The 26,976-nt window shown below is 35.5% G+C and overlaps 1 protein-coding gene across 1 annotated transcript in view; it reads right to left on the reverse strand.

The window, feature by feature from the left end:
* Positions 1–26,976, reverse strand: part of Evi5 (ecotropic viral integration site 5) — a 162,607-nt gene that overhangs the window by 76,529 nt on the left and 59,102 nt on the right. The window contains exon 2 of the mRNA XM_085941126.1: positions 16,011–16,063. The gene's annotated coding sequence lies outside the window, so the exon portion shown is untranslated. The remainder of the gene's footprint in view (positions 1–16,010; positions 16,064–26,976) is intronic.

The following is a 26,976-nucleotide window of genomic DNA, read 5'->3' on the forward strand; positions in this document are numbered from 1 at the left end:
TTTTTTTGCTATTTTGTAACAAACAATAATGTAGAATACTGAAATGTCATTTTGATTTCCATAGTAACGCACGTATATATTAATAATTTAGTTGCTAGGACCACCCCCTTAGCAACCAATAATAGTGGATTGGATTACGGATTTCTTCCGAAATAACTTTTCATACAAAACAGACTTAACTGAAAATGAATTCAAATCTACTTAAAGATGGCTAAGAGTATTAAAAGAATGCATTGGCATCGTGTTCTGATAATATATTCTAAAAGTTTCAAATGTCTAGCTAGTCGGGAAGTTAGTTAAAAATCGATTGTAAGATTTGTACTGGATAAAGAACCACCGGACAAACAAGAATACGAGCTAAGAAAAACGTGGTAAAATACAGGTAACCGTTCATCGCGGGGGATACGTTCTGGACATGGTCGCGATAAGCGAAATTTTGCGATCAACGGGGGGATTCCCTTGTTTGGCCTCTATGTTTATTGTGCAAAATTTGCGATTAGAATACTGTCAAGTAATGCGTTACAGCACTGACTTGCTCGTAATCTTCGTCGTTCTCTTCTAACAACTCCGTGCATTGATCGTGAAGAGAAAGGGCTTTTTCAATGGTTTTAATACTTAACTTTCGAACGGGAATAGGTTCGGAGACGTCATTTTTTAGGGACGTATGGCAGTCCATTTCATGCAGCTCTTCATTCGTTAAGGGTTCGCCGTGTGATTTTAACAATATTTGAATATCATCTATACCACGAGAAGGCGCACCAAAGTTAGATATTAGTGTATACAACTTTGATACGGTCGACAGTTTCATATACCTTGGATCTCTTGTAACTCGACATAATATTACAGAAGAAATCAAGAATCATGTCTGCGAATAAATGCTACTTTGGCCTGGTAAGACATTTTAAGTCCCGCATACTATCTCGCCGAACTAAAAGCACTCTTTACAAGACACTTGTAAAGCCAGTGCTCACCTACGCATCGGAAACCTGGACATTAACTCTGCGAAATGAACGAGCCCTGAACATCTTTGATAGAAAAATTCTCCGCTGTATATATGGACCGATCAGGGACGGCACCAATTGGAGGAGAAGATATAATGCTGAGCTCTACGGGATGTACGAAGATTGCAGCGCAGTTCAATCAATTAAGATTGGGAGACTGCGATGGCTAGGTCATGTGCATCGTATGAATGACAATGAACCGGCAAAGAGAGTGATGTCCAGCAATCCAATAGGGCGTAGAAGAAGAGGCAGGCCAAAGATTCGCTGGTTGGATGGAGCTGCCAGTGACTGCCGTATTCTGGGGGTACCGAATTTGGAAAGCGGCAACACTGGCTAGGGACAGGTGGAGGGAGCTGTTGGAGGAGGCCAGAGCCCACACCGGGTTGTCGCGCCCCTGATGATGATGAATATCATCTGTATAAAGAATATCATTTTCATAATTGCAGTGAACTTCAACCATTTCACTGTACCACCTTTTCCAAACACCGTTCATACACGACTGGGTGACTTCATTCCACGCTTCGTCGATGTTTCTGATAGCTTTCATAATATTAAATTGTTTCTACCAAACCCGCATGGCATCTCCATCAGTTTCTTCAATGAGTTGAGAGAAGAAGAGTTGGACGATCCTTGGATGCTTTAAATCCAGAAGCAGTCTTCTCCTCTATGGAAATAAACGTACCTACGTGTTGGCATTCGTTTCCAATAGTCCCGTCTCATCCACATTACAAATAAAATTTGGTGGATATTTTCCCCTTTCCAGTTTTAAAAAAAGATCGCGATATAACGAATCCGCACTCGCCGAGGTCACGATGAACAGGGGGGGGGGTTACCTGTAGTGCAATTAAACAATACATAATTTTAGATATTTTATAAATAGAAGAATATTTTTATCGATTATGGTTTGGAGTACGCAGGTCTTATGAATTTAAAAAAAAACTAACTGTAAATATGTATTTTTTATTCAACAAAAACAAATAAGTATGACTGAAAAAGTGTGCAATATTTTTGCTGGGTCCCCATTGCATACATAAACTATTATGGTTTGATTTAGGCAGGGTTTAATTGAATTTTAAAAACTAACCAGCACCATCTGCAAATTGTATTCTTGGTTCAATGAAAACAAATAAGTTTGACTGACAAAATTTAGTGTGCACTATTTACGTCAAATTTTAACAGGCAACCTCCACCCCTCTTCACTGATAACAACGAGATAACGTGTCGTTTTCATATTGGGATGGGAGACACGTAACTGCTTGTGCAATTGCAGATTTGATTGGACATTGATCACGCAATTTGAAATTATGGGTACCGCTATTGCAATATTATCATTTGGTAATGGATTATATACCCACACAAAACTTTATTCAATAATAATTCGAGGTCGGTAAATAAGCCTCATACATATATCTGGAGTCCAAAGGTAAAGGGTCGTTTTTGACAATGTTGAGTTTTTATGTTTATGTAGTGACCTGGTAATCGGAACAAGAATGGTAAAATAATGTATGTTTGGTCCTACAATGGATACTTACATAATGTAGGTAAACAACGCTCGGAAAACTTTAAATCGTTCGAGTCGTTTTTCTGACCCGGATATCGCCATTCGCAATCTTCGGGCACCATCACATTCACCAATGGTAAATATTGAAATCGATTATAATCAGAGGGTTGGAGCCTAGGGGCGGCAGGTTATATGAAAGTATAGTGAAGCCGGCAAGTATGGCGAAAAAGTATGGTGGGGCGGGTTGGTAATCAATTTGTGGCAAAATTTGAACGTTAACATTATATTATATGGGTACGTTATAATGACCAAAGTTAATCCTCTGTGATGCCCTGATTCTTTTTTATCGCATCGCTATTTTTCGTTTAATCGTTTCGTTTTAAGTTATCGGCTATTGTTGGCCTGCTTCATTCAGCTGTATGAGAAAGCCGATTCCTTGCCCCTCTTTTAATTTAATACCTCTATGGTTGCAGCGGACCCTTTTTCGGGTTGCTATGCTTCGGGACCTAATACTTGCTCCAGCTCCACTCCAGGGTATGCTCCGCTCCGGGTAAAAAGGGTATTATCTGTAGGTACACAAATGATTTTGTTTTTAATAAATAGTCATTTTTATTTTTAATTAATTAATTTATTTAGACAGAGTATTACGGCATTACAGCGATTGGCCAATGCTCCATAATACATAATTTATACAAAATTATAAAAATGACTTAATTACAAAATAATAACCAGTATAACAAGAAAGTAGAAAAGACAGTATATGCTTAAATGTAGATATTAGAGTAAAATGATAAATACAATTATAAATCTAACCTATTTAACACGTCCACAAACATGACATAGTTAATAAAAAAACAAATCAACCTTAATGGCGCCATCAAATAAGTTAATCGCACGATACACAGCATCATGAAACATCACATCTGTTCTGCGACGAGGTATCATGAAGACCGTAGTGTTACGAGTAATTTGGTGGCAACATGAAAATTAATATTTGCCAGTATAGGTATACGGATTGTAAATAATGAACCCACGAAGAAGGAAAAAGATATGCTTTAAAAGAGCAATCACTCTTCGGGTGGACAGGGATAGCATTGATACACGGATCATATTTAACAAAATTGTAGACAGCAAACCGTCTTTTATTATTTGCATCTTCTGGTAGTGTTGCCGTATTTCAAACAATTTCAGTGTTGCAGAGTGTCAAAGCTAATATTTTCATTAGATTTTAGGACGAAAATGTAATAATAAAAAACATCCGGAACAGTGGAGCACTACAAATGTTCGGTACTCCTGCTCCGACCTCCGCTCCAATGCTCTGATTATAATTTAAATTCAAATTCCATCGAGTACCCTAGGTCGATAGCATTAACATGGAATTGAGTTATACCTATTCCGAGGTTTTTTATCCCACAGGTAAAATGAATAAAAAATATTTTACCATTTGGGTAAACTGTAAAAAATGTAAACTGGACTATTGAAAGTACGTATAATATCGTCACTGTTTTGGCAGGAGACACTAAGTCTTAAAAAATACATATTGAGTTAGTTATACTAAAATGTTCCTTATTTACTGTCTGAAAACCTTCTTAATAAATAAACAGTCTTTATTTTAAAGTCATCCATTTTACAATTACTTAATAAACTCACATCATAGACCATTTCAAACATTTTAACAACTTCAAAGTCAAATCACTCAAAACTAGTATTCTAAAGTTAGTGTGTTCTGCCAGAACAGAGACGATATTATAACTGACTAAAAAGTCAACGATTCATTTAAGTACCTACAAAAATTATTTATAAGAGAATTAAGAAAGAAACCGAAGGCAGGATTTAACCTTTGGATTATTATTATAACATTGGATTCTGCAAGTATGACACATTACCTCCGGGGTCCAAACATAGATACCCACACTTGAAACATGCCACATCATTGGCTATGGCTTCCGCTCCATTAAAAGCTCCACCAATAACAATACGCGTACATTTTGTTGTTAGCGTCGATGTCCTCGGTAAATGAAAAATACACACACTTTGAGTAGATATTTTTTGCAATAAATATTTTATAACTTACAATACCGTATTTTCATTCGACTGAGACAGGGACAGGGATCGGCAGACCGACACAATTTCTACGGCTATTCAGAAATATTGAATGTGAAAATAAAAATTTCCAAAACCTATCAATGCAGATATCTATTAACGTTTGCTATGAAAGTACAACTATTTTAATCCGGAAGGATTTTTGTGTCTAGGTTTCTGAAATTTGTGAATAGTGAAGCAATCTTAATTTGTATTACAAATGTGGTGTGATGCTCTACAGTAGCGTTTTCCAATTGGTGTAGGTACGCAGTAAAATGAATGTGTATATTTAGCGTTTTTTGTTGTAGGTATATTTTAATACATCCATTTGAATTAAGGAGTAGTCGAGTGTCGATACGCAATTAAAATTTTTATCGTACCTACAGCCATATAATTTTAAGTAATAATATTATTGAAGGAAAATAGCGCCGCATGTGACTTTTTTATTATTAAAGCAAATTTGTGCTGTGTGTTTATCTCACTTATCTGGTCGACTGACATCGCCGGGCCCCTCCTGAGCCCGGGCCGCCAGACTAGAGCCCTGTCAGCCACCCCCTTGTAGGGGCCATGCAATGACATTAATATGGACGAAGCATCTGGAAAAAAAATGACATCACTTTTTTGTCGGTCTGCCGAATGGCATAATCTGTTCTAACACCATTACAATAAAGATGATATTGCTAATAATTCCCGATGCGTGATATCGCATAATGGAAATTGTGTGACGTCTATCTATACATGTGCGAAATGTCGCTATGCGCGAATTTACTTGCTAGCTACTGTATTGGGTGCGTTGTGCATTAATAATGTCATTGGGGCCATACCTCTGTCACAATGTATAAAATACCAACATAAAAATACTGATCTTTTAATCTAAATCGTTTAGTTACTCTCATATTTAGGTCTTCTGCGTCAAAAGTTCTCCGATCACTGGACTGAAACATCGTCGATGGAAGAGGTGGGTTTTATGCAGCAAACGCTGTTTTGAGCCAAGTGCATTAACCCACATATTTGCGAAACGATTTTTTATTACACGCTCGCGTATTGTAGACAAAAATAAATGCTAACACAGCGAAATAAATTATGACGACTATGCATATAAATGTTTACGCGCCAGACTTATCGTAATCGAACACAATATCTGAGTAGCGGATACTGATGTTTTCATATTCATGGAAATGAAATGCAAAACAGAAAATCAACATGTTGCTGCAATTTAATCCAATTTTCATACCGTAAATAATATTTTGTATTATTTAGGTAGTAGGTACGGTAGGTATATTTTTGTAACGTTTTTGTGTGTGGTATGAGTAACGTGACCATTTATTTTTTTCCTCAAAACGGGAATATACTAATTTTTAGGTAATAATAGTACGTGTATTCAGAAAACGGATATTTCATCATAATTTTTATTTATTAATGAAAGGAACAGGAATTAACTCTAAGTATTTCTACCTCATGGCCCCCAAAAGTGGGGGGCTGATAGGGCTCTAGCCTGGGGGCCCAGCATGGCGAGTTGACCAAGTCAAAAACACACATCATAAATTTGCTCTAATAGTAAAAAAAGTCGCTATTTTCCTCTATTAATGATTATATTTTAAAATATCTGATAGTACGATGTAATTTTAAATTGTGTCATTACTTGATAATTAACTTCATAATTAAAGTGGATGTAAGTATTAAAAATACACTAAATACCCTTAATTTTACCGTGCACGCCATTTGGAAAACGCTACTGTAGAGCGTCACACTGCCTTTAACCTTGGCGATAGGTGGGGGGGCCGACAAAGATCCCAGCCTTGGGGCCCGCTTCAGGATGTGGGGGTCATGTGCTACCTATTTGGTTTTGATTTCAAATAAGAATTAAATTCTTTGCAGGACTTCTTAAAATTTTGTAATTCACATTGCTTTAAGGGCGGACGTGCCAAGCGTGGGTCAAAATGGAGTTTTTTTCTATTTTCAAAGCATGATCCTGGACATACATTAAACGTTGTAGATAATCTATTTAAATAATTTTGAAGCCTTATTATCCGTTATATTTATTTTAAGCATTTGATGACTGCATAAAGTATTTTTATTACATAAAATAGTATTCTTTTAAACCTCTCGCTCTAATATTTTAGAATATAGTCATATTTCAGTACATAAATGTGCAGTGGTGTTAAGATTTTTCACATTTATTAATTTTTAAACGCATTTATAAAACCATCAGTATAATTTATATCGACATTATTAGGTATAGTGAAATATTTACGATAAAAAATTATATTGATAATCTCAGTGATCCCAAATTTGACAAGAATAAAATATAAAGGATAATAAGGCTTCAAAATTATATAAAAAGATTATCTACAACGTTTAAGGTATGTCCAGGATCATGCTTCGAAAATAGAACAAAATCTCTATTTTGACCTACGCTGAGCATGTCCCCCCTTAAGAACTGCGACTTGCAACTGTGTTTTTTCCATAGATTTTTTGATTTTTCGCAACATATTTTTGAAATTGTCACCATGCGTTGCGTTGCACTCTTTCTGAAAACGTGACATTTCGGCGTCCCGAAGCTGTGCTTGTTTACAACGGGATAGGCTACCTAAAAACGGGACGTATGGTCACGTTAGGTATGAGTAACTATCTCTACGCCGACTCACAAAATTGATCACTCGGACAATTATTTATTTATGTATCGCAGACGAAAAGCATCGTTAAATTTTAAGTACCTAAAGCATACGTACCCAATCTTTTCACTTCCCTGTGCCACATTGAGTGAAGCGATGCACATAAAATATATATTAGGTACAAGTACCTATGTAGTTGGTTTACACAACGAACGAATGTGTTCATGCAAGAATATCCACAAGTTGAAAAATGCCCAAAAAAATTACATAATGAATGTAGACTCAAATCACACCATTTTATGGACTCCGTAACCAAGAGCAGTGGTAAAGGGTGGATGTAGGCTGTTAAGAATTAAGATATGACATTGAACAAACAATACAAATATTGCAGTTGGTGCTGGTTAGTTTTAATAATTACAAGATAAAAAGAACTTTTTATATACCGCGTTTTTAAATTTTCTCTTGAATCATATAAACTTGACAATTCTATGTATTAATAAATACTTTTTTTTGTACTTGATAGGAATACTGAATAAATATAGAATACTGAAATGTCATTTTGACATTTCATATTGATTTCCATAGTAACGCACGTATATATTAACAATTTAGTTGCTAGGACCCCCTTAGCAAACAATAATAGTGTTTTATTTTTTACAAATCTTTAAATAACTTTCTTTACAAAACAGAATCAACTGAGAATTAATTCAATTCTGCTTAAAGATGGCTAAAAGTATTAAAAGAATGCATTGTAATCGTGTTTTGATATATTCTAAAAGTTTCAAATGTCTAGGTAGTCGGGAAGTTAGTTAAAAATCTTCAATCGTCCAAACAAACACGAAAAAATTTGTAGTGGACAAACAAGAATACGAGCTAATAAAAACGTGGTAAAAAATCAATAAAATCTTGCGTAAACCAAACCTCATTGTTGATGTAGACTGGAAATTCGACAAAAATAATGTACACTTGGTCAGTCATACTAAATTGTTTTAATTTAAGAGTACAAAATTGCAGTTGGTGTTCGTTAGTTTTGTAAAATTCATATTACCCCTGCCAAACCAAACCATAATAGGCAAAACATATTCATCTAATAATAAAATATGTGCAACTTAGTGGTAGGTTTATTGATTAACCAGGGGATGGGTACGTGCGTTTTAAAAAACTAACCAACACCATTTGTAATTTGTACTCTTAATTCAATGAAAACAATGTGACAAAGTGTACACTATTTCTGTCCGATCTCCACAGCCTACCTTCGCCCTTCTCCACTGCCAAGTACAGAAATAAAATATAGATAATATGTAAAGTTTATGAAATCACGATATTTCACTCTAATAAAGTCTATGGTTTTTCTCATGGAAAACTCTTAAATTCTTCTACTAAAAATCGCAGTCAACGGAGAGTGAAACGAAGCACGTATTTAATTAACTTGAGTAAGGCTTTCTTATTTAAATATTCTAATCATTATTAACATCGATTACGATACAATCTCAGTGGGACTAGTGTTGCCAACAGTCATTGATTAAAATATATCAAATAGGACAACAACATAAACTTACAACAAAAGTTTCACCAAGTACCTACTTTTTGAAGTTATACTTCTTTTGGCGCATTTGGGAAAAGAGATTAGAGTGTATTTTTGGCGTGCCACGAAGTTGCCCGCGCTGATGTAACACATAATTTATTATTATGATTATATTCATTTCGGTCTCAGGGTACATGCGCATGCGCATAATGTCATTTAGTTAGTCTTCAATACAACCAAGTAAACAGCACGTGTTGTAAACATAACCAATATTGTGTCATAAAAAATACGTATATATGTTTATAAACAAATTTCTGGATACCAACATTCTACACTGTTAATTTATATTCATAAGACTTTATTTATATTGGAGTGTATATTTATTTTTCATTGTAAAGGTTGTGTATCAAGATTTGAGGCTATATTTATGTAAGTAATATTTAAAAGTAAAATTATATTTCAATAAATAAATAAATTTTGTGAATGTTGAGTTGGTAAATAATTCAAAAAATATATTAAAATTTGATTTTTAATGAAAATACATTTTTGTCCATATTCTAAATTATAAATAGTGTATTTTGTCGCGTGTGCGGCAGTACAATACCCAAAATTTGAGTGACACAGCGTAGACCCGCGACTTGCAGATATATGTAGGTAATGAAGGGAAGATAACTCGGCAGAATAATTGTAAAGTTCTTGAGAATTGGAAGGAGGACCTGAACCGAGTGACCGATCCTCACTCCAGAGGCGATTTGACAATGGGTCGTAACTAGCAGTCAAAGTCTCGCAACAATAAAAGAAATTAAATAAAATAGGTACTTGTTTCATAAGTTAAAAAAGCGAAAATATGTTATTGTTTTTTATTTGTGTATGATAGTATAACAATCCAATTCAATGGCGCGTATCTACATAAAGAAGACAAAGCGGATACGTATGAAAAGGAGAGGAAGGAAGTCGTAGCAAAAAAATGTCATTAAGAAAGCAATCCGCAAAAAAGATTAAAAAAAATCAACTTAAAAATCTCAAAGTGATTCATAAGACGAAGAATATGACGTATTTAGGCGTAATTTTATTTATTTTTTTATAAATTAGACCAGTGGTCACGTTAGGGTATATTTACACGTATCCGGAAATTTGTACGTAAACAGTTCACCGCAGGACACTTATTCGTGCGCCGCAGTACGTGAAACATGAGTTCGTGTAACATTTAATCAAATAACGAGTTTATCGTTGAACATTTCACCGTGGAGTATATTTGTACGTATGCTACAACATCTGGAGATGTCTTTACTAGGTTAGGTTAGGTTAGGGTTAATCTAATTGGAACAGTCCTATTTGCAAACTATCGCCGCATTTTGTAAGATACGTACAAATGTATTCCACGGTGAAATGTTCAACGACGAACTCGTCATTTGATAAAACGTTATACGAACTCATATTTCACGTACTGCGGCGGACGAATAAGTGTCCCACGATGAACTGCATACGTACAACTTACATGTAACCATATTTACAAAAGATATGTATAAAATAAGTAAGCAGTGACAAACTGAGGAAAAATTCTGCCCTTAAACTGCCTGAAAACGCCGTCTCTAACGATTTTTAGTCTCAAATGTTAAGTAAATTTGTTACCACATAGCTACCTACTATATTTTATTATTTTTGGCTAGGGTTACGCAGGGTTTAATTGAATTTGTGTAGACCCACGGTGGCCGCGCGGCTTAAGCGTTGGACTATCACGCCGTGGGTCCCAGGTTCGAATCCTGGGTCTGGCAAGTACACATATTGTTTTTCAATTTGTGTCTGTCAGGGTATGGACCTAATAGGTGGAGGAAGTGGCTGACATCCATTTCTCGTAAAAAACAAAATCTGTTAATACAAACCTCTACTCTGTGGAGGCCCATATGATCCTATTAGGATCTGACATGGTCGAAAGAATATTAGTTTAATAAAAACAAATACGTACGTCTGACAAAGTTTAGTGTGCTCCATTTATATCGGATCATAATAGCCTACCTCCACCCTTCGTCACTGCGCGTGAAGAACAATAACCATTATCAAAATAAATATGCAAACGTATAAAGTAAGTATAAAAAAACGTCAGTGTACCTTAGCTAAAGCTTAGCTGAAGGTACTTGATGGAATTTGAATTTAAATTCTAATGGATTCAAGGTCTGTACTATTCCATTAAGAGTGTGTGTTTACCTTTGGTGAGTGTACACGGCGCCTGAAGATGCCGAAAGGCGAAACCCGGGTCGCAAAAAACGTACTTAAATGGAATAGTAAAGAGCTTGAATCCATTAAGTAATATTATGTTTTGTGATTTTGTTAGAAAACGTGATGCAAAATTACATAAAAACAAAAAAAAAAACTTAATTGATCAGATACGACAATTCACCTCTTTAGTCCAGTATTGTGTTCTAGAAACTACCATAATTTATGGTAGGTATATATCGGTCCTACAAGTAGACGTCAGTATGCTGACGTGACTGCGAATGAGATAAGCCTAGGCTTAATCCCTTTAGTGTCACACGGTTAATTGCATTACGCCACGCTGTCAACGGAGAATATCCAATAGTCTAGGTATGGTCAGAGTTGGATACTGTATTATAATTGAAGGGTTAATGCATAATATTATTATATTATCATACTAGTATGCTTATTACCAGCGAAAGTTTGAGGATAGAGCTTAAAAAAATATGATCCAATAGTTTTGTATAGGTACCTCAGTTCTCTGTAAACAAGAAAAATGTCATAACTCATATTTTTCCGACCACGTCCGATCCTAATAGGATCAAATGGGCCTCCACAGAGTAAAATTTTGTATCAACAGATTTTGTTTTTACGAGAAATGGATGTCAGCCACTTGCTCAACCTATTAGGTCCTGACTCACACACAAATTGAAAAACAATATGTGTACTTGCCAGACCCAGGATTCGAACCCGGGACCCACGGTGTTATAGTCCAACGCTTAAGCCGCGCGGCCACCGTGGGTGTAACTCTTAAGTGAGGAAATAAAACAGAGAGTCGTAATAGCGAACTCAGCTAAATCTCACGCTCAATACTGGTTGGAATGTTGGACTCTCATCAAGACCGGTGAACATGGCCTCCACATAGGCAGGGGGGCTGACAGGGCTCTAACCTGCTGGTCCGGCGTGGCGGATCGACCCGCTAAGTGAGATAAACACACATTTATATCGCCTGCGGCGCTATTTTACTTAGGGGTTTTGTAAAGAAATTTGTTGCGATATGATGATTGATACAATTAAATGATAATTCACGTATGGAGTTTGCTTCACACTGCCCTTAGTTTTAGCGACAGGTAGAGGGATCCGTCAAATATTCTTGCCTGGGAGGGGGCGTTTCAGGCTATGTAGGCCATACCGATAAGCCTGCGCTCAATATAGACGAGAGGAAGGTGCTGCGTAGCATATATGCCCCCCCCCCCCTATCTATCGCTAATGGTAAAGGCAGGGTGATGCTCTACAGAAGCGTTTCCCAAATGATGTTCGAGTATTCTTTTTAGCGATTTTTGGTATTTTTTTAATACTTGCGACTTTTCCCCCCATTTACAGCAAATTTGTGATGTGTGTTTATCTCACTTATCCGGTCAAACCCGCCACCCCCCCCCCCCCCTGAACTCGGGCCCTCAGGCTTGAACTCTGTCAGCTCCCCCTTTTGGGGGCCATGTATGAGTCCATACTAGAACGAGAAATATGGTGAATTCGGCATAACCTGGAGCTCTACAACTTCCAAGAAGAATGTATCTCCGAATTCGTTAAAATTTGGTAAAGTCCGATGTAGCAAGAATGGACAGTGCTCAACCTTAGAGGGAATCCTGGATATCAGAGCGGAAGGTCGGACGTCAACTGGCGTTATCAAAAAGAGGCGCGTTACGTGGCATGAACATGTGCTGCGAGGATTTTGACCCTCCTTCACTCTGCAGCGGTGCTACAAAAGCGATTTACAGAGCTCCAAGTCTCACAAGGGGTCGACCTTCTACTTAGTAATGTCTTTATTTTATTTTTAAATCAATATAGTGAATGTAGTTAATAATGTAAAAATGAATATTTCGGTAACCTTCCACTGTGCTTAAAGCGCAAAGTGTTCAACCAGTGTGTGCTTCCCGTAATAACATATACGTGTGAAACATGGACCCTAAGTAAAAGAGAGATCCAAAAACTTAGTAGCACAACGCGGTATTGGGAGGTGCATGCTGGGCATAACGCGAAAGGACAAAAAGAGGAATGAGCGGATAAGGAAGCAGACAAGCGTTTGCGATGTGATAGAGTTCATTAAAAGCCTCAAATGGAAATGGGCTGGACACATTGTTAGACAATCGTTGGACGAATTTAGTCATCCAGTGGTATCCAAGAGGTACAAAACGTCCGCAAGGTAGACCTAGAGGCCGCTGGATCGATGAAATGATAAAGTTCTGCGGAAGTACGTGGCAATGCAACGCACAAGACCGAGAGAAGTGGAAGCAGCTTGAAGAGGCATGGCCCCCACACGGGGGGGGGGGGGGTGACAGGGCTCTAGCTTGGGGGCCCTGGCTTGAGGGGGGCCCGGCCTGGCAAATTGACTAGCCAAGTAAGATAAACACACATCACAAAAATGCACTAACAGTAAAGAAATGTCGCCTGTGGCGCTATTTCACTTAAAACAAATTTTAAATCATATGGTTGGGCGATGCAATTTTTGATTATTGTTTGTCAATATTCGGTAAATCCATAATTCAAGTGGGTGTATTAGATACACAAAAAAATCGCTAAAAATACCCTAATTTTTACCTCGAACACTATTTGGAATAAACTGTAGATAATCACACTGCTCTTTAACTTTAGCGATATGTAGGGGGGCCCGCCAATGATTCTAGCCTGGGGGCCCGCTTTAGGACGTGGGGGCCATGTCCAGTAGTGGATAGATTCAGGCTGATGATGATATTTTATTACCTCGGCACCTTCGCGAGTGATACAAATTTCGCAAATCCGACCTTTTAATGTTAATGCCACGATCTGACATTCAAGGCGGCGTAGGGTAGCTCCGCTCCGCCAACAAAGAAACATCAGAAGGGGGAAAAATAATGATAGCGGGGGGTAGAAAAAGAAAAAACCAACCCCCGGTAGAGCAATTGATTACGCCATGAGGAAGAATAAATAGCGGGAAATTAAATTATGATTAGGTACCTACTTGCGCAGCGTACCACTTTGCAAATTATAAAATAAATTATTATTACTCTGTAGGTAACTAGGCGCAAACACTTAAGTGGATCTATTTGGATACCACAACGCGATTCTCAACTGCATTGGAGAAAAACCTTATATAGCAAATTAAGCCCAGATATCTGAAAGTGAAGCTGATAAAGGATACAGTGACTAATAATTATTAAATGGCTACCGGGACTTTTAATTGATTTTGTATTTAACGTGTTATTTGCATTTAAAAAGCGATTAGCAAAAACACAAATATGTGCATCCCGTAACTGAAGTGTAAATACACTGCCATTTCGCATTGTAGATGCATTTTTAGAAAACGTCATACTTATGTGAGATATATTTTCTGCATTGATATTAAAACGTCTTGCATTAGTGGGACAAGTGTTATCATGATTTTGAATATTTAGATGAAGCATTAGCAGTTTTTTACACCTGACAATGTTTCAGGAACAATTATCCAAGACTGAAGTCACCACGCACTCAAGTGTGTTTGGACCGAGTTTAAATTATCTTATTTAATAGAATTTAAATAAACAATTACAAATAACGTAAATTATAGTAGGTAGGTACGTATACATCACACGTACAGTGTAAAAAATGAAAAAAAACAGGCCACCATCTTGTTTAAGCCACCATGTGTATTGTAAAAATACTTGAAATATTTGAGTACTTTTGCTGCATAGCAATAAAGGCGACTAATGGATTATCGTCCGATGTCTTTGACCTATTGTGATACCGAACGTGTCGATATTGTATGTGATGGTGTATACTGGTATGCCTATCAAAGTTTGGAACACAGTGTAAAAAGATTATAGGTAGCTACACTATGGAATGATTAAGTTTGGAGACAACTAAATTAAACGTATTATTCTTCATTACGTATTGAAACTAGGGAATCCAATCCCGAGTCAAAATTCTGATCCCGGGATTTCGGGATTACAATTTGACAATCCCGGGATTGGCATTTTTTTCCATTGTTAATATAAAAATTTTATATTTACAAATTAATAACATTGATAAAATCGATCAAAAATAAAACTAGTATACTTTACACTATTTAAGATATTTATTGTTAATATTGTATACGTTCAATCTTGGAAATACATAAGTTTAATGGAGTAAATAATATTGTAATACAAATAATAATGTGAATTTAATATAAGATTTCTGTTTCTGATGGTAAAGACTTAATGAACGGGTTAGCGAGATTTAAAATAGTAAAGCAAATCATGGTGTACTTATGGTTTTTACGCTTCATAAACTAATTAGTCAGACAAATATGAAACTGCCGTAAAACGTATGAGATCATGTTGGAATTACTTTGTTAATCGTGCGAAGCATTTTTTTCCCAATCTTTCTCATTTTTATTAATTTATGTGAAAAAATAAAATTAATCGGCAACTTACACATGGGTATAAATCAAACTTCATTCAAACTCAGTTTATTTCTAATGTAGTTATTTGTTATTAAAAGTATTTTTTTCTGGTATATTTTCGTTTTTATTTTATTTCCCATAAAAATTGATCAATCCCGAAAGTTTCGGGATTATGTTTATCAATCCCGGGATTCATTGGTATCGAAAATAGCTCGGGATCCCGGGATTGGAATCCCTAATTGAAACGTATACCTACAATATTTTTATTTGAATCTTTTGGTAAAATTTGAAAAAGTTTACAAAAGTATCATCTTTATAATATGATTAGTGGGTATTAACTATCAGTTAATTTTATTAACACTCGGAATTGACAGCCTTTAGTCAACATAACTAACAAAAATGTAACAATGTATGTAAGTACATCGTTAATATAACTTACTTACTAACGAGATTTAAATTCAAATAAAAACATAAAATATGCATTTTTATTTCAATGTTACTAACTGTAAATAATCATTGGACAGACACTGCCTATATAACATATTTAAATATGAATATATCAGTGGCGAAGGGTGGAGGTAGGCTGTTAAGATTCGACATAAATAGTTAATAAATAAGGTATATAGATACTCTCATTGGACTAAGACTGCAATGTGTAGATAGTGATATAATAATATATAATATGTAAACTTACATTAAATATTTGCACGTTGGCGATGTTTTTTCATTCGGACGCCTGTTTGGAATCTGTAAATAAAAGAAAATAATAATATAATATTATAAATAATATACACAGTTGAAAAATTGACCGCATCGAAAAAATAAATAGGGAAATATTAAACAAACATGTGAATAAGTTACGCTATTCTTTTTTTTACGTGGACCAATGACATTAATATGGACGAAGCATCTGGAAAAAAAATGACACTCACTTTTTTGTCGGGTCCGCCGAATGGCATAATCTGTTCTAACGCCATCACAATAAGGCCCTCCTCCCACGGCGCAACTCAAATCTGGTGGAACTGGTTGGTGATGGTACTCATAAACTGACCAATGTGATGATTCGCACACGGCGCTACTGAAACCACTTGAAATAATAATCACATAACCTCAAACTGTCAAACTGGACCATCAGCTGTTTTGTACAAAAAACCAACAACACGCACGCTGCCGCGTTTACTTGAATAAAATTAGGTTATTTCAATTTTGCTTGTCTTGTACTTTTAACGTATTGGGTTGTAAATGGTTTTTATAGCATGACACTTGTTCGCAGTGCTACCAATTTTGGTAAGAAAATATGATTTTTCACCGAATCTAATTATGTTGGTACCACTGTTTTACGGTGACAGGAAACTTGAGAGACCGCGCGACTAGCATGTCGCATCTCTTCGCGACCGTTTTGAAGCCGAGAGATTCCAGTCTCGCCGTCAGCGAGCCGCCATTGAAATACATTAGCTAGATAATGGCTGGAATTTTAGTTTCAGTTCCGACGGACATAAGTTGCGCCGTGGGAGGATGGCCTAAAGGTGATATTGCTATAAATTCCCGATGCTTTTTGTCGGGTCTTCCGAATGGCACAATTCATATTATAATATCAATATCGTTCGCTCAAATGAACATTGACACTAGAAACACTGTTCTAATGCCATTACAATAAAGGTGATATTTCAATAAATTTCCGATGCGTGATATCGCATAATGGAAATTGCGTTACGTCTACCTATACATGCGCGAATTTACTTGCTAGCTACTGTACTGAGTGCGTTGTCCATTAATAATGTCATTGATGTGGACAGTATGGGTGGATCGCACAAATGTATCGACTAGTTTTTCCTGAGCATTAGTAGGTAATTATGCCGGTGACATATTCATTAAAAACTAACCACCCTGATCGATTAGTGAACCAACCCTGTTTACACGCCTTCGCGGTTGTTTGAGCGTTCAGTTTATTGTGCTAGATATTATTAGTATTACTGTGATGATTTGATTAACCTACTTAGCTGGCTCAGATAATTAATTAGACCCGTACATATCCGCTCCGGTAGTTAGATAGTTAGTCAATTATTATTATAATCCGTAGACTACAAATTGCAAGACCACGGGTTGCCAACCTTCTACGAGTCGCGACCCCTTTTTATAATGACCAAATATGAAATAACCGGTAACCGGACAAAAAAGAACAGCCAGGGAAAAAATGAAACATTAATTTTTGTGGAATCTATTTAGGTTAGGTTAGGATAGGTAATTGTTTCGTTGTACCTAGTCACCCAATCATTTTGAATACATTATATTGATTAAGATGAGATATCCTTAAGATTGCCGGCAACACCGAGTTAAGTCCCGTTTATTTGAGGCTTTCTAGCGATTAGGAATGCAAAAATTAAGTATAGGTATAATTTGATTTATTATGGCGTATTGAAAATCTGTGCTATTAAAAATCTATCAACATAATAGAGATAAGACAATTTCAATATTAAATTTATATTTTTCCTGAAAGGTCATTGTTATATTTATCGTTGTTCTGTTTTGTCACTGTTCTGTTTTGTCATGTTCTGTTTTGTCATGGAACCGAAATAACCAATAACCTGCGAACCCTCACCACAGCATAAAAAGGCAGAAAGCACATTAATAAAAAAAAAAAAATATAGTGTGGATTATCAATTATCACGTTTTGATTCACAAAGTAACATACATTTTTGAAGTTATACTTCTTTTGGGACGTAGTGAAATTGAGAAACCGTAACAGAAGTGGAAATGACGTTGCCGCGTATGGTTCACCTCGTCATAAATAGCTTCGTTCCGTTTTTTCTATTGAAAATAATACCATATTTAAAATTTCTCTTCCATTGTTTATGTAAATTATTTTGTAATTGTTAAACGATGACAAAAATATGAAAACTATACAAAGTAAATTCAATAACTATAAAAACACAATCAATTTAATTTAATGTCTCTGCAATTAGCGAATAAGTGATTTTTACCGATATGGTAACACTGGAGTCTAGTCCGCCATTTTACTTAACGTCGTAAACGTCAGATGATGTTTACAATTTTCAGAGATGCCATCATGGGAAATAGATTAGAAATAATATTACATAATAATATATAGAATGATTAAAACTAATGTTACCATTTTCAAATTATTTATAATAATTTTACTTAACAATAACTGTGTATAAATACATATTATCATTCTAATTTGATTATGCTTTTCAATCAAAACAATATCTTTTATCGTATTTTATAACTACGTTTTTTTGTTTTATTACGCCAAAGTATAACTTCTAACGCGCGTACATAAGTACACACACAGATTTTTTTTCATGTGTTGTACCCAATGACATTATTAATGGACGACGCACTCAGTACAGTACCTAGCAAGCAAATTCGCCCATAGTGACATTCGCACGTGCATAGGTAGACGTCACGCAATATCCATTATGCGATATCACGCATCGGGAATTTATAGCAATATCACCTTTATTGTAACGGCGTTAGAACAGTGTTTCTAGTATCAATGTTCGTTTAAGCGAACCTGTTCGAACCGAACCGTTCGGCAGACCCGACAAAAAGTTTCGGGAATTTATAGCAATATCACCTTTATTGTAATGGCGTTAGAACAGATTATGCCATTCGGCAGACCCGACAAAAAAAAGTGAGTGTCATTTTTTTCCAGATGCTTCGTCCACATTAATGTCATTGGGTGTACCTAATAATTATGAGGAAATATAATACATAATTATTATATTTAATTCCTTATAATTGACCTTTTCCTACGTTAAAATTAGCAAACGTTGCATTTTGGTTTGATTGCGAGTGTCACATACACACATAGGTATTATATTTTACTTAAAGAAGTAAGTAACTACATTAAAATTTTAAATAATTCTTTCCAAAGAATGTATATTATTCAAACATCTAGACATCGAGTAAAAATACATTTTCAGTTCAATCGCGATTGACAGTCACACAGCTGACACTCAATTCCTGCAGTATACAGACATCTGAGCCAGGTTCTGAGCTCTGTCCATAATATCCTCAACAGAGGTCGCCCAGCTAAAATGTCAAGGATTGACTCATTTTTGTATTGTATGTATTACTCGGATTTTATTATTACCCAAGTCTTTTTGCTAAATACGTCAGGAACAGAATTATTAATCTACAATAGTATAAAGTTTCACAATACATGTGAAAAACAAAAATGTAGATAAGTAGGCATGATACGCCTACAAATTTTTAACTCCGTAGAATCCAAAACTTGTTTAGATGCACTCACTACACAGGTTTGGCGAACCTTTTCACGTACGATTGCCAAAATTTCTCAAATATTATTTTTCGGCTGTCTAACGTGCCGAACTGTTTTGAAATGAAAAAAAAATAGTTTTTAAAAATTCTATTAAAAACTTTAAAAATTACAATTGATTTCATGAGATTCTCATCTACCATCGTAACCACTCACGTTTTTTTGATTTCAAACGGTAATAGAATTTTTTATTCACAGGTCTTACTTGTCAGCGAAAGATTGTAATTGTTCTGTAATTGTAATGATATTTTCGTTCGCTCTTTGCAGGCTTAAATTTAAAATGTTTAATTTACATATGTATATTACATTAGGGATATAGTCCGTGTGTCGTGTCGACCACTATGTACGAACGTGAAAAATATTTATTTAAATATGTAGATGTTAAATTTATTTAAAAATGAAGAACATTTAAATGAATAGTCATTATTTAAATTGAACAGTTAGTTTTGAGGCTTCTTCCTTCGTGGCACACCTGAGACTTCTTGCGGCACACAGTTTGGCAGACACTGGTCCAAGGGGATAAGCACCTCGAGTAGGACCGCAGCCGTTTCAGACTCAGTGCTGGTGAATCCGCCGGTTACATGCAGTTCATCGTGGGACACTTATTCGTAAGCCGTGCGTGAAACATGAGTACGTATAACATTTTATCAAATGACGAGTTCTTCGTTGAACATTTCACCGTGGAATACATTTGTACGTATCTTACAAAATGCGGCGATAGTTTGCAAATATTTTACCAATTCCCACCAATAGCTGTTGAAAATTTATACCATTAAAGTGCAATATTACTTACTAATATACTAATACTAATATAATACACAACGAATTATAAACAATATTTATTTATAATATTTAACAAAATATTGCTATTTCGGTAACTTACTATATTATTGTCTAAATAAAACACTTAAAAATACATAATAAAACCATCGTAATACAAGGAACACACATTAGAAAATAGGTATGTAAATAGATTATAAATACAATCACATCGTATAGGTATATATATTATTTATGTAGTTACAACATTAAATTATTTAAAACCAATAAAGGCATCCCATAAAATTCGTATTGCATCTAATTGAAACAGTACTATTTGCAAACTATCGCCGCCTTTTGTAAGATTCGTACAAATGTATTCCACGGTGAAATGTTCAAGGAAGAACTCGTCATTTGATAAAATGTTATACGAACTCATGTTTCGCGTACTGCGGCGCACGAATAAGTGTCCCACGATGAACCGCATACGTACAAATTTCCGGATACGGAATCCGCCACCCGGTCTCTCGTTGTCACACATGAGGCTCATCGGTCTGAGTACCAGCCTTATTGCGCGATATGGAGGACCCCAGGGGTCCGAACCCACGTCAACGGTGACGAAGTTCCTCCAGCGGTCCTTCTTGGCTTGAGTGATTGCTTTCTTGTATAAGTATCTTGCAGATCCAGCCGTGCTTTCCTGAGAGAGTCACGCAGGTGCGAAACGGAGGCTTCGGTTTGCAGCGGCCGAGTGAAGATTCAATTGCTCCGGTGATGTCTGCAGTCAGTCGTGATGCGGCCAGTGCAGGTCCGGAAAGCGGGATATCGAAGTCCTATCAAGCTTTTTGGAAAGCGTCTCTTCATACTTTACGTCGGAAGCGCCATCGAGCGATGAGTCGATGGCCAGCTCAAAATTGATCAACCGGTGATCACTCATGAGAGAGACAGTCAGCACTTTTACGTGTAAACAGTTATTGTCATAGCTTAAAATAAGCACTAATGCCGCCAGTAAATCCATAGACGTGTACGGGCGCTATAAGATTGACTATTTCATTAATGAATCACTATTCATTACTATGTAAGTATCTATATTGAATCGCGATAATCGCATCGCTATCTAGACGATTTTAAGAGAATGAATTCTCGGACAGAGAGAGTCGGGTTACGTGTGGGCGTAATTCATTCTTACATTGTCACATGCAAGTACACCGGTGACGTACAACCTTTTATCAGTGGGCCAATTTATCAATTTTTTACTAGTCCGCTGGCCGTGCAGGGTAAAAGTATCGCGGGTAATGATACCAAAATGATATAAGAGACAATTTGTTACTAAGGAAGGTACATGGGAGCAATTTTAAATAATAATGTCACTGGTTTATACATAATATTTTTCATTAACTACTGTACGAATATACAGTTGTAAACAAGTTTTTCTTAACAATCTAACCTAGGGTTGCCAACTTTTTTTAACTTTTCCACCTAAAATATAGTTTTTTAGCTGTTCTTTCCAATCGGGGTTTCCGCCAAAAATTAAAATAATTCAAATTCACACCCACAATTAGAGTTGGGTATTTCCCGAGAAAATCTCGATCTCGATATTCGGGATTTCCCGAAATGATGAAATTTTGAATTCTTGAGACAAAAAAAATAGAAGTAATAATTGAAAACATTACTTATTAAAATAGAATTTCAAAAAACACAGACTGCCAATCGCTGCGTCTGACAATTGCGTACGCTTTTGAGACACAAAATTCCCTGATGTTGTAAAAATTGCGCTCGTTTTGAGTCGACGTTGGCTTAATTGTGTTAAATGCCCCGATCAGTCTTTGAACGTTTTGTGTTTTATGTCCACTTTTTTCATATAGAAAATCGTTTTTCAATTAATATTTGATAATAAAGAAATCCTGAAAAACGATAAAAGATTCTCGAGATCCGGGATTTCCCGAAATATTAAAAATTTCAATTCTCGAGATTCGGGATGGGTAATCTCGAAAATTTCTCGAGAATTCCCGTCGGGAAATTCCCGAAACCCAACTCTACCCACAATCCAAATCGACAGCAATCCGACAAAAGCTCATTTAGTTCGTCGTTCCGATCGAATAGGCTTTTCGGTCAAAAATGAAAATTCTGTCAATTTTTTTTAATCTCCCGGTCGTTTTCCTCCCCTAAATATAATTTATCACATCGTATTTGTGACGGACAGTCAATTTATTTATAATTTCCAATTTGACACAAATTCATCATTATCGTAAAAGAAACATAGTCATCTATAACCCATGTAATTACAAGTCGACTTACACGATTTCGACTTACGTGAATTCGTACTTACGTGATTAAAAAAAATGGATTTTGTATCATTCTACGATTAGAACAATAATATTATTCTTACTCGATAAAATTCGAATCATGGTTCATGTAAAAAAAATCAGTAAGTACTAATGCAATCTACGATAATTACCAAAATGGGGAATATTAATGGAAAAATGGATAAAATATTCGTAATATGGATAGAAGATAATATGCTGCAACAATAAATTCCAACAAGCCTTATTTATGCTAATAAAAAAACGCCTTTTTGAAAACCTAAAGTGTAAAAATGATCATTGGGTTGATACTTCACTGCAAGCCACGGATGGTTTCAAAAATTTAAAGGCCTACACTGACCACAGAACATCAAAATAACAAGTGAGGCTGCCAGTGCACGTACAAAGGAGCTACGAATTTTATCAAGTCTAGCAGAAATCATAAAAAGCGGAGGATTGTTTTCTTAAATATAGATACATATTATGTACTTATGTAGGTCCGTTTTATTTTCACCAATACTTTGGAACTAATAGATATTATTTTAAAAGTTTTGACATACACGAAAATTTTCCGAACGAATTAAAGACGTAAGTCGAGGACTTACTGTGTATGCTAGCTAAAACTTCGTTTCGCATGTTTAATTTAGAGAGTGGATCGCAACAAATGGCAGATGGCTGCTAGTTGTCAACCACTGAATTATACAGATTGTTACATACAAAAGCTAAACGACATACCAGTAGTATTGAGTCACATAATGTAGGTACATATAGAATCTATACTATAGATGTTTTATATTGACACTAGTATTAAACTAGTTCGTAGTATTTTCATCAATATAGGACACTTTATTTAACTTAGTCTGAGGCACTCACCAATGTTTCCAATTCATAATTTGACAAGTTCATGTATCCATGCAACATGGTAAATATGTAATTGTGTACTGTTTAGATTATTTGCACATATAATGGAAAAATGAGACGAACTTTGTTTATAGTCGCAACTATTTTTATTGCGCGAACATACAGAATACATATTAAATGATGATATGGCTATCCATTCAACCACACCAGGGAACACAAAAATAATGGGAATCGGTTTGCATTCTGGGTGAGAATTTAAACAAGGTTTAATTCTCGAATGAAGAGAACTGTGGGATTCAATTAAAACACATGGTAAAGATTTTCAATAGTCACGCATGTATACGTACCTATCTATATGCATTACAGTTTATCACGTAAACGAAACGCGAATTAAATATTGGTAATAATTGAGAACATTCAGGCGGGTTTTGTATTCCTTGCATTGTGTGGCCTAAGCGTCACTAAGTTATAAACCAATATTAGCTTCAAAACTTCAAAGTAATATTAGTATCGTAGCGACTGGCTCTCCCGTTTCTATCTTATTAACCGGAGCTTCGAAAATTTGCGGCGTCTTATTGCCAACGTGAAGATCTCTTAACATAGTTTTGTATGTCCGTATTGTTTTAGATTTGTTTTGTGTACCTACTATATATATTTTAATTAGAAACATTCCTTTTTGTTAGTTCACCGTGCTCTTCTCGCCCATGGACTTTTTTATTAGAAAGTCTTTGTAAACTTAGTAAAAGCACACTTGATAAGCACGTTTCACATCCAAATGCATAGCTCCGTGATACGCTCGATTAAAACCGAGTATGGTGTCGGTTGGTTTGGAGGGGTCTATGTTTGTGTTGTGCTTTGAGGCAAACAAATGTTGACTAATCACCATCAACTTATTGTTCAACTGCAACACACTAACTGCCTTTTGATACTTCAAACTCTTTGGTAAATTTCCATTTTCATAGGTTTCCGGAGATTGGAGGTCACAGAATAAAATGAAGCATTTATTGTTGTAGGTTTTCTTATGAAGGTTATAAATTTATTTTTCCTGTGACAATAAGTGTCATACTCGTGCTTGCAAAAAGCGGCATTCTTATTTACTGAGTCACAAACCGAATAGGTAGCTTTTTTGGTATCGAAACAAAGGAGTTTTTTTAAAAACTACGTTTTGATATTTACTATAACCGCTACAAGGTGGGGCAAATCTTACAACATTCTGGTGTACATTGCGGTAATGTTTACAATGTTTGTATAGGCTTGTGCAGGCAGGGAGAACATGGTAATACATAATTAAACACCGAAATTTGGCGACAACAGCCTTGATTTGTATTACCCCATCATCTCCACCCCCCGTCATATATATGAAGCCACGATTTGTGCACGGCCGCCTTCCATGACGCTATAAATGTATCAGAATGAAAAAATTTATGTGGCACATTTTCTTGTCCCGAAAGGAAGCTGCATAGGACAGACCGAGGGTGGTACGGGGCGGGTTTGGTGGAGGGAATTTAACTGATGTAGCAACCTTGCAAAAAGAAATTTCTAACCTAAACGGTCAGTTCATAAAAAACAGATTGGTGGATGAATCAGATATTATACGCAGGAAGTTCCCATTCATGTTGTCTTTCCCATGTTCATCCCTCAAGGAAAACGAGCACAGTGTTGCCAACCATTGACAGAAAATTCGCTAGTTAGCATAAAAAATTCTAGATTTTGATCAACACTGTTTTCACGAGAGCAAGAACTAATAATTAATAATTCATAAAATTTAAATATAATACAAGTAGGTTAGTAGGTACGTTATGAGTTAACGGTGTTATCACTTAAAATATCGTATGTTACATTTATTTCATTTTCAAGATACAATATATAAAATGGCCAGCATGTTAACTTACATGTAAATCCGATTAAATATTCCAGCTTATTTTAAGCCCCCCCCCATCGTCACATAACCTTTTAACTCCCTGTCAATATTACGTTACATTTTAACGTTAAAACAGAAAAATATATTTATCCTTAAATTCCCGATCCCCAATATTGTGTTTTCAGATCCTTTTATGTTATTTGTTTACTTTGTGACGTCATCACGAAAATTGTGCAAATGACGCGTGCAGAACAAAACATATTTTGTCATAAAAATCCAACATGCGTCCATTTAATGTTATGTTTATTGTTATATTACTAATAATAATAGTATATTCATTAATATGTTTTCTTTTTAAGTAAATACGTAAAGTTTTTTAGTCATCTTTACACGATTTAAGAATATTTTCATCCGACGCCATGACAAAACAAATCGACGTGCGGACATCTCGACTATCGGTGTCCGATTAGCGACTAGTGAGAAATTTCGTCGCACCTACTGTCGAAAATTATTTGCCGTTTCACTGAAGTACCTACGCTCTTAACAATTTGTGATATATTGATAGAACATAGTAGGTATCATATAAAAAATAAAAGAACTTATACCTAATACTAAAAACATAATACTTATATAATTTTTAAAATGCCCATTACGCTAACGCATTGTACCTAATTATGGAAATGAACTATAATTTGGTCTTGCGTAAAATATACGAAAGATAAATTTAATACATAATATAGAGGGTAAATGTCATAATTGTACGCCAATTAAATAAAAATACTATAATTTTTAAATATTGCTACTTGAAAACAATCGCGTATTTACATAGTTATTTTATAAATACCATAATTGTACACCTTTTTGAAATCCTGTACAATAGTTTTATTATTTATTGTAGACTATCATTATTTAACAGAAAAATACACCAAAAATATTTAAATTGACATACACAGCATCTAATGATAATTAGGGCATTTCCACAATACCTACTTTTGAAACAGTGGTGGTTTGAAAGCACCCTTGCCAAAAATTTGTCAGTGCGATGAGCTGCCACTACAATATTATGTATTACAATGGGTAAAACAATACAACAATAGTCATGTTGTCAGGACTTTTAATGATTGAAACATCTTCATTATAGAACACCGCCACTCAAAAGATGCAACGTTTGTAGTCGTTCTGTCATTCGCCGATCCTATGCAATGCATGGCCTGCCCACTCCGACGGGACTTCGCTGATAGTTAGAGCCTGGCCTAGACAAAGAATATCAACTTGAGAAGAGTTTGTACAATGATCAATGGAAACTAAATCGATATTGCAATAGTGGTACCTACGGGTGCACTAAGTATTCACTAACAGTAAGCAGTGAGTGTGACTACGGGGCGCACAAAATTGTGTTTTTGCTAATTGATTTTCAAATGCAGATAACACGTTAATTACAATATTAATTAAAAGGGCCCGTAAGCATTGAATTAAATTCAAAAGTGATTTTTTATCATGTTCGATTCCAAGATCAAAATTATGAGAATCTATATGGTGGAGGTTAAATTAACAAATTTGCTATAACTATGCTAAT

The sequence above is a fragment of the Rhyacophila brunnea genome, unplaced genomic scaffold, assembly GCF_057557595.1.
Source record: "Rhyacophila brunnea isolate RB1 unplaced genomic scaffold, BYU_Rbru_1.0 scaffold_1, whole genome shotgun sequence".
In the NCBI taxonomy this organism is placed as follows: Eukaryota; Metazoa; Arthropoda; class Insecta; order Trichoptera; family Rhyacophilidae; genus Rhyacophila; species Rhyacophila brunnea.